Source organism: Balaenoptera ricei, chromosome 4 (assembly GCF_028023285.1).
Source record: "Balaenoptera ricei isolate mBalRic1 chromosome 4, mBalRic1.hap2, whole genome shotgun sequence".
Taxonomy (NCBI): domain Eukaryota; kingdom Metazoa; phylum Chordata; class Mammalia; order Artiodactyla; family Balaenopteridae; genus Balaenoptera; species Balaenoptera ricei.
The window spans coordinates 81,712,868-81,722,860 of record NC_082642.1 but is presented as its reverse complement, the minus strand read 5'-3'; the positions used below and the strand labels follow the sequence as shown (position 1 = coordinate 81,722,860).

Genomic DNA, 9,993 nt, shown 5'->3' with positions numbered 1-9,993 from the left:
CTGTAAGGAGCACTCCCCCCACCACCCTCACATCTGCACATGTCTGACTCTTTCTAGATATTAAAGTATTAGCTCAGATGGCTCTTCCACAGGGAAACACCTAGTCTAGCTGCCTCACACCCTAGTCCACTCCACCCTTCAAAGTCACTCCTTGTGTCAGGCCCTTCAAAGCACTTTTCAAGATCTGACATACTCTGTTTATTTGTTTGCTGATTGATTTACTGTTTCTCTGTGCCCAGTAACATGTAGACTCTGTAAATGCAGGGATTTTTTTTCTATTCTATTAACCCCGCTTTCCCAGCACTTAGCACTGGGCCTGACACATAATACATGCTCCATAAATATTTGTTACATGAATAAAAACTGTAGAAAATAGACACATAGGTCACTAGTCAAATGAGATCTAAAATACAATTTTATCAACTGCTTGGCAATCCCTGATATGCATCTTGTCAACTGCTGGAGAAGGCAGCTTGGAGGTGAGGCCACCATGACGTCTCCAATTCCATCCCTGCAATTCACAGGTGTGCTGGTCACCTGACTTGCTCACCCAGCCACAGAGAGAGAAGCTGGACAAGGGAGAGCTGAAGAGCCAGACCCACCCCTAGAAGACACTTGCAGCAAGGAGGCAAGAGGTGAGGAGAGAACAGGCCAAGGCCCAATCACCCCTGCTTGGGGCCGTGAGCAGCCATGGTGGCTCAGAGAGCCTGCCCACTGGAGCACGTGGTCCAGAGGCCATCAACCTCCTGCCCCTACTCCTTGGTGTGTGTGTGTGGCGGCACTAGTGGGGCTGGAGATGGAGGTGGGGTGTAAATAAGGGATGTCGAAAAACCTGAAAGTGCCTAATCCACACCCTTAAATGGGACCTGGGATCTGGGAGTGAAAGTCTCCTTTCTTTATGAAGAGAGTGGTCATAGTTTTCCTTGCAAAAGGAGTCAGTCCACAAAAGAAATCCAAGTTGCGGGAAAAGGTCAACGTTTCCATCTCCTCACCTCTCCGGAAGTACGTTTGTCACGGATGCCGTGATGCACCTGCCTGACCCCCCTTCAGAACCAAGGTGCTCATTCCTGCCACTCAATGCTCCTGGATCACAGCTGAGTCTCTTCCCAGGAATCGTCCTAGGCCAAAGGGAGCTGCCTTACTCAAGGTAATACTCCCACCCCGGGGACAGTTCACATTCAATGTGGGGTACAAAGTCCTGGCCCTTTGCCTCGACTGAGGACAATTCTGAAGGGCCAAGCCAGTTTTAGACCAACCTTATCTGCTGTCCAATCCTCTCCTTCTATCCAATCCTGCTTCCTTCTCATTCCCAATAGACTCCTTGCTTCCCAGATCTTGGAGTCTCTTCCCAGGGAACCCTAGGACAACATGGGTCAAACCCTAGTTGGCTCTGTCCTGCACCATCAGTTGCCCTATTGCCTAAGTGAGAACTAATTTCTCACCAAGTCTTTTATTAGATTTGCTTCCTGTACTTGAAGTTGAGACAAGCCACATACAAACAAATGACGTGTGGGTGTGCCTAAGAGAATGGTGGTCATTCCCTTAAAACTACTCAAGACAATAAAGGTTAAAATTAAAGGAAGGCGATAAAAATAAAGTAATATTTCTAGAGCAGTTGACATTTTTCAAATCTGTTTCACATGAAGCACTGGACTCTGTTTATGTTTTGCCCCATTTGCGTGGCCCCACCTGTTCCCCCTGGGCCCTCCACATACTCAGGGAAGAGACCCTGTGTGTCCTACCTCCACCAGTTTTCTCAGACACCCTCACCCTGTCAGGCTGGGCCTGAGCTTGGACATGACCTCCCCACACTCAGTGCATGGGACCCCCCCACTGTCGCAGCTCCAGTGCCCGGGACCCACCAGACAGGACCATGTAAGCTTGTCTCCTCTCATGGTGTCTAGATGTAGATGATGAGTCAGATCTTGGATCCCCAGTGGCTGCCCAGAGGAATGGGGCGATACCACCTGGAAATCCAGGAAAGCTCGTTCTCCATGGGGTGAAGTTTGACCGTCTAGAGACTGGTAACTGTTTTACTCTCACCCTTCCGCTGTCCCCTCCTTGCCCCAACAATGGACGCCTAGCAGAGGTTCTATCTGTCCTACCCAAGGACGTCTCACCAAATAGCACTGGCCGCATGATCTGGCGATGCTGTGGCCAGTGTGGTGCTCACCTTCGTGGACTTGTTTCCCCTCCTTTCTGCCTCACTTCTCTTTTCACCTCTTGCTACCCTGAGATTACAACCCCTCAGGAAAGCATCAGCATGTAAGCTACATGTAAGCTTTGCTTTGCGTATTTCTCCCTAGACAACCCAGATGAAGACATGGCATTTGCTTATTTGATTGATTTTCACAAAAAGTCATTCTATGGGGGTAGGAATTCTTACTGCCATCTTTCAGTTGAGTAAACTAGAGTTAAAATGAACTACTCAAGACCAAAGCTACACAGTAAGTGGCAGATCAGGATGCAGTCTACCTGTTTCGTCTCCACATTGGGTGTTTTTCTTACACTTGAATGTAAGTTTCCATTAAGAGTTACAAGAACCAGTTAACTATTTCTTTTCCTGTAAAGATGGTGTCTAGGGAGGAGGTGGGGCAGTAATTACTAGAAAGTGGATTATTGAAGAACCTTCTGAAAGGATGAGTTGAGGTGAGAGGCCCATAGACTCTGGCTAGCTTTTACTTTCCGTAGGTTCAAGGTCAAATGTATACAGTTTGGACCGATGAGAGTACAGAGAACAGTGTTGTCAGGTGTATTAGTTCCCCAGGGCTTCCTTAACAAATTACCATAACTTGGGTGACTTAACATCAGAAACGTATCCTTTCACAATTCTGGAGGTCAGAAGTCTCAAATCAAGGTATCGGCAGGACCATGATTCTTCAGGAGGCTCTAGGGGAGAACCTCTCCCTTGCTTCTTACAGCTCCTGCTGGTCGTAATCCTGGACTTGTTGGTTGAATCTCTCTCTGCTCAGTCTTTGTATGGCCTTTCTTCTGTGTGTCTGCATTATCTTCCTTTGCCTTTCTCTTATAAGGACACTTGTGATGGCATTTAAGGCCCTCACGGATAATCCAGGGTAATCTCATCTCAGTATGCTTAATTTAATTACATCTGCAAAGACTCTTTTCCCAAAAAGGTAACATTTATAAATTCCAGGCATTAGGACTTAGTATTTCTGGGTGGCCATTATTCAGTCAACTACACTATATGAGGCCACTTTGCCTGGAGACATCAGTGTGTGCTTAAACATGCTTAAAGACAGTTCTGAGTGTTCCTCTACATTACACTTTTTGTCTTATCCACTGGCACAGCGGAGGAGTAATCGGGGTGGTAGAGGTGGCCGAACCTGAGCTGTCTGCATATTCAGCAGTGAGCTGGAAGGGGCACCAGACTGGAATTTGCCCTGCCCCTCCCTCCTAGCCTTAGTTATGGGAGAAGGTCTCTCAGATATTGTCAAGATGGTGACACAATTCCCCTACTGCTGGGATCGTGGAGGACACTGGGCTGTATTGCTTGTGTTTGAATTCTCAGTTGCCATCAATCACTCTGATCCAAAGTGTATATTTTGCAGAACTATCTCATGGCAAGTTTTGGAGGAAAGACTCCTCCTAATCACAAGTATTTGCAGTACTTGACCTCTTTGCACTTTGGCCAGTGATGTTGAAAATGGGTCATGTGCTGCCCTGAGGGACCCTACAGACATGTCTGTTTGGAGGGTTTACTGGCCATGTCATCTTCTTAGGCCTCTCGTGGAAAGGACAGAGGTGCTGAAAGGAAAAGAACATGCTGTGCCTGACAGAGGGCCAGATGCCATGCACAGAAAGTCTTCACAAATCCCAGCTTCCTTCTTTTGTTTATTCTCAGGCAGCTTCTATTCCTAGCTTGTTGAATGTTGTTGTTGTTGTTTTTTTTTTTTAAATCAGGAAATTGTGTTGGATTTTGTTAAATGCTTTTTCTGTGTATTTTGAAATGATCACCTTTTTTGCTCTTTTTTTTTTTTAATTTTTTTTTAAAAATTAATTAATTAATTAATTTATTTTTGGCTGTGTTGGGTCTTCGTTTCTGTGCGAGGGCTTTCTCCAGTTGTGGCAAGCGGGGGCCACTCCTCATCGCAGTGCGCTGGCCTCTCACTATCGTGGCCTCTCTTGTTGTGGAGCACAGGCTCCAGACGCGCAGGCTCAGTAATTGTGGCTCACGGGCCCAGCTGCTCCACGGCATGTGGGATCCTCCCAGACCAGGGCTCGAACCCGTGTCCCCTGCATTAGCAGGCAGATTCTCAACCACTGCGCCACCAGGGAAGCCCACCTTTTTTGTTCTTTATTCTATTAATATGGTGCATTGATTTTCATATGTCGAACCAACTTTCCATCCCTGGGATATATCCCGCTTGGTCATGGTGTATAATCCTTTTTATGTGTTGCTCAAGTCTCTCTTTCTCTTATATCTTCCATATTTTTTCCCATTGATTTCTTTCCTTTAGCTGATAAACTTGCTCACATTTCTTTCATAATAACAGAGAACAAAACAAACTTACCTCATGGGCTCTATGCCCCCAAACTACTGTCTTCTCTCTCTTCTTCCATTTTTATTCAAGTTTTGGAAAGGGTTGTTCTCTTTCTGGCTTAATATCGATTTGTAACTTAATCATAATGGAAACTGCTTTCGTTAAGATCAGGAAGGACTTTCTAACTACCGAAGTCCTTATTTTACCAGACTTACATATCATTCTCCAGTTTCCTACTTCCTTCTTCTTTGAAACTTTCAAATTCCTGGTTTTCTTTGTATCTTTTTGATTATAGTGTCTTGCTCTCCTTTGTGGGCACTTTCTCCCCTGCTTATAAAATAGTGGTATTCCTTAATGTTCTGTCTTTAGTTCACTTCTCTTCTCACTTTATACCTTGTCTGGGAAAACTTACAGATACTCATCACTTTTATTATCATCTGCATGCTAATGAGTACTGAATTGTTACCTTTTCTTGGATCCAGCCAGGTATATTCAAACAACACCTCCTGGACATCGCCACTTGAAAGTTCCGCAGGATTGTCAAATATAAGAGGTCAAAACAAAACTTTGAAACCTTCTTATCCTGCCTAACGTGTCCTTCTTCCAGCCTGAGGCAAATCTCTGGAATTTAGGGAAATTTCAATGGCTTCCTAAATGAGGTGAGGATTGCCTTAGTTTACCAAGGCAGGTTGGCAGTCCTGCCTTTTCATTGGTGTGAGATGCTGGGCAGCAGAAAGAGAGAATTCAACATTTTACCCTAACTTCAGAGAGCTTTTAGTCTTAGGTAAGAGACAGGAAGAGACACAGCTGACTTTATTCCAAGGCAGGTTAAGAAAGAGAAACAAAAATGAATGATAATAGGAGATCAAAGGAGAATGAGCTTGAGTCTGCCTGGGAAGGTAGCAGATGGGAGTGGGGAGACCTCCCAGACAGAGATGGTGATTCTGAACTGAGACAGGAAGGTAAGCGGGACTTAGACGTGCAGGAAGGTAGAGAATTGGCTGAGCTTTCATAGGGGATAAATCCAGTATGTTCAGGGAGGAGCATATGGTTTGATGTGTCTGGTGGGAGATTGAAAAAGTAGCAGGTTAAAAAAAAAAAAAAAAAAAAAAAAAGTAGCAGGTATCCAGGTGAGGGCCAGAATTTGAAGGGTCTTGAATGGCCCCATGGAGAATTTGAGATTTTATTCTGTAGACAGGAGAGATTCATTAAAGCTGTTAGGCAGTGTGGTGTCAGGGTCTGAGCCATATTCCGGGAACACTCAAAGAGTCCTACGCATCTAGAGTTTACATGCATTTAAAGTTATTCTTGGGCCTCTCAGAGTTAGTGATGTGAAAAAGGTCTTGAGAAGTCACCTGTCCTTGTTATTGCTCTGGAAGGTGTGGTTCTTATATTTAAAAATAGGAAAATAATGAAGCTGCATTGGACATTAGCCTTTGAAAGATTGACCATCTCTGCCCAGGGGCTCTTCCTCCCCACACTCTTCTGGCACTGTGTCCTGAAGTGCCACTGAAATGTGTGTCACTATTTTCCGAGGGCGGTAGGAAAATATATGTGAGACAAACAGGAACAAAAGAGGCCCAAAGAAAAACCCACCAACAGCCATACATGGCAGGTGTACTGACTCTTCCTCATTCAACAGCCTTCCCCCACCCTCCCACCCTGTAAAGTTGCTGAGGTCAAAGTAGAACATGTACAAAGAGGGGCTTCCTCAGGGTATAAAGCACAGAACTCTTTGTATGCTTCATAACCTCCAGGGCTCCCTCTTCCTTAAAGACTCCCAGTTCTTCCCCAATAGGAAGAGATCTCTCCCTTCTCTGCTTTCACAAGACACTCTGATATCTGTGAAGTTCTCATGGCATTTGTTCCTGACTGCTGTGAACCCAAGAACAGGACTGTGTCATCCATCACTGTATACTCCATGGCGTTCGGGCTCCTTAGGGCAGTGATCTGCAAATGTGCGCAGCCTTGGGGGATGTAAACAACAATCTTTTGGAGAGTGGGAAGAAAGTATTAGAACTTCATTTATGCTTATTTCTAATCCAAGATAAGCAAGAAATCAAACTTTATTATTCTTTAATATATAGATCGACAAGAGTATGTAGATACAAAATACAAATAAATAAATAATAAATGAGGAAAGCTCAAAAAATTTTGTTGTTGAGATTTGATTAAGAAAATGGGATCACAGCTCTAGGTGCTGAATTAATGATTGTTGCATGAAATAACTCTAAAGTATTTGACGATGAATAGGAAATTTATTGCCAAAGAAGAACCTGGGTCATTAATTTATTCATTTATTCTTGTCAACAAACAGATACAAGCATTACATAGTGCCTTTTATGTACCAGGCAATGTGCCAGACTCTGTGGGTTGTTTTGTTGTTCAAAGATGAATACAACATATGTACGAATACTTTGAAGAAGTTTTAAATCCACATAATATAATAGAATGGGAGCGAGGTTACAGGGGAGCATATGGGGAAATGGGCACCTTTGTCTCTTCAAAGATCTTTAAAAAGTCCATACATTGACCCAGCAAGTCTACTTCTAAAAATATATCTAAAGTATAATTAAGGATTCGTGCAAATATTTAGCTACAAGAGTGATTATCACAGCATCATTTCTTTTTTTTTTTATGTGTATGTATTTTTAATTTTAATAAGACTATCAGATTGCCTTCCCAAAAAGGTTGTCACAATTTCCAGTTCTACTAACAATACACGAGTCCTCTTTCCCCTGTATTCCACCAACAATAGATATTAGGAGCTTTATAGTTTTTGCAAGGCTGTTTGGTATAAAGTAATACCTACTACTTGATTTTTCATATCCCTATGAGTGAATTTGTACATATTTTTGTGTGGTTTTCTTTTTTATGGGGGGAGGGAAATGATGGTATTTGATTTGCTGTTCTCTAAGTTGACTTTAATACTTTTTGCCTATTTTTTTTGAGTTATTTTCTCCTTGTCAGTTTGAAAGATATCTTTATTATATATAATAGCTATCTTAATAGCTATATATTATATATATTATAACTATTAAGTTATATTTTTATTATATTTTTCTCCAAATCTAGTATTTGATTATTGACTTTAACTTTTCTTGCTGTGCATTTTTTTTCTTTTTTTTTAACATCTTTATTGGAGTATAATTGCTTTACAATGGTGTGTTAGTTTCTGCTGTATAACAAAGTGAATCAGCTATACATATACATATATCCCCATATCTCCACCTTCTTGTGTCTCCCTCCCACCCTCCTTATTCCACCCCTCTAGGTGGACACAAAGCACCGAGCTGATCTCCCTGTGCTATGCGGCTTCTTCCCACTAGCTATCTATTTTACATTTGGTAGTGTATATATGTCCATGCCACTCTCTCACTTTGTCCCAGCTTACCCTTCTCTCTCCCCGTGTCCTCAAGTCCATTCTCTCCGTCTGCGTCTTTATTCTTGTCCTGCCCCTAGGTTCTTCAGAACCTTTTTTTTTTTTTTTAGATTCCATATATACGTGTTAGCTAGCATACGGTATTTGTTTTTCTCTTTCTGACTTACTTCACTCTGTATGACAGTCTATAGGTCCATCCACCTCACTACAAATAACTCAATTTCATTTCTTTTTATGGCTGAGTAATATTCCATTGTATATATGTGCCACATCTTCTTTATCCATTCATCTGTCGATGGACACTTAGGTTGCTTCCATGACCTGGCTATTGTAAATAGTGCTGCAATGAACATTGTGGTACATGACTCTTTTTGAATTACAGTTTTCTCTGGGTATATGCCCAGTAGTGGGATTGCTGGGTCGTATGGTAGTTCTATTTTTAGTTTTTTGAGGAACCTCCATACTGTTCTCCATAGGGGCTGTATCAATTTACCTTCCCACCAACAGTGCAAGAAGGTTCCCTTTTCTCCACACCCTCTCCAGCATTTACTGTTTGTAGATTTTTTGATGATGGCCATTCTGACTGGTGTGAGGTGATACCTCATTGTAGTTTTGATTTGCATTTCTCTAATGATTAGTGATGTTGAACATCCTTTCATGTGTTTGTTGGCAATCTGTATATCTTCTTTGGAGAAATGTCTATTTAGGTCTTTTGCCCATTTTTGGATTGGGTTGTTTGTTTTTTTGATATTGAGCTGCATGAGCTGTTTATATATTTTGGAGATTAATCCTTTGCCAGTTGCTTCATTTGCAAATATTTTCTCCCATTCTGAGGGTTGTCTTTTTGTCTTGTTTATGGTTTCTTTTGCTGTGCAAAAGCTTTGAAGTTTCATTAGGTCCCATTTGTTTATTTTTGTTTTTATTTCCATTTCTCTAGGAGGTGGGTCAAAAAGGATCTTGCTGTGATTTATGTCATAGAGTGTTCTGCTTATGTTTTCCTCTAAGAGTTTTATAGTGTCTGGCCTTACATTTAGGTCTCTAATCCATTTTGAGTTTATTTTTGTGTACACAGCATCATTTCTAATACTGCAAAATCAGAGACAATCCAAACTTCCAACAGCATGGAACTGCTTACATATTAAGTGTTATATCCATTCAGTGGAACACAGCCCAACCATTAAAATTGATATTTAGATACATATTTAATTATATTGAAAGCTATTTACAACATTTTAAAATCAAAATGGGTTATACAGTATTATCTAATACAGAATGATTCTATTAATATACACAACTATAGGAAAAGATTCAGGTGGAGTGTGCTAAGACTTTTTTTTTTTTGAACTTTTGAATTTTATTTTATTTATTTTTTTATACAGCAGGTTCTTATTAGTCATCAATTTTATACACATCAGTGTATACATGTCAATCCCAATCTCCCAATTCATCATACCCCCACCCCCACCCCCCACCGCTTTCCCCCCTTGGTGTCCGTACATTTGTTCTCTACATCTGTGTCTCTACTTCTACCCTGCAAACTGGTTCATCTGTACCATTTTTCTACGTTACACATATATGTGTTAATATATGATATTTCTTTTTCTCTTTCTGACTTACTTCACTCTGTATGACAGTGTCTAGATCCATCCACGTCTCTGCAAATGACCCAATTTCTTTCCTTTTTATGGCTGAGTAATATTCCATTGTACATATATACCACATCTTCTTTATCCATTCGTCTGTCGATGGGCATTTAGGTTGCTTCCACGTCCTGGCTATTGTAAATAGTGCTGCAATGAACATTGGGGTGCATGTGTCTTTTTGAATTATGGTTTTCTCTGGGTATATGCCCAGTAGTGGGATTGCTGGATCATATGGTAATTCTATTTTTAGTTTTTTAAGGAACCTCCATACTCTTCTCCATAGTGGCTGTATCAATTGACATTCCCACCAACAGTGCAAGAGGGTTCCCTTTTCTCCACACCCTCTCCAGCATTTGTTGTTTGTAGATTTTCTGATGATGCCCATTCTAAGTGGTGTGAGGTGATACGTCATTGTAGTTTTGATTTGCATTTCTCTAATAATTAGTGATGTTGAGCAGCTTTTCAT

The 9,993-nt window shown here is 41.6% G+C and overlaps 1 long non-coding RNA gene across 3 annotated transcripts in view; it reads left to right on the top strand.

Annotated features, from left to right (window-relative positions):
- The first annotated feature begins 531 nt into the window (after window positions 1-531).
- LOC132364718 (uncharacterized) overlaps window positions 532-9,993 on the top strand; it is a 40,300-nt gene continuing 30,838 nt past the window's right edge. For all 3 annotated transcript variants that reach the window (XR_009502894.1, XR_009502893.1, XR_009502892.1), the window contains exons 1-2: window positions 532-635; window positions 933-1,147. This is a non-coding gene — a long non-coding RNA (uncharacterized LOC132364718). The remainder of the gene's footprint in view (window positions 636-932; window positions 1,148-9,993) is intronic.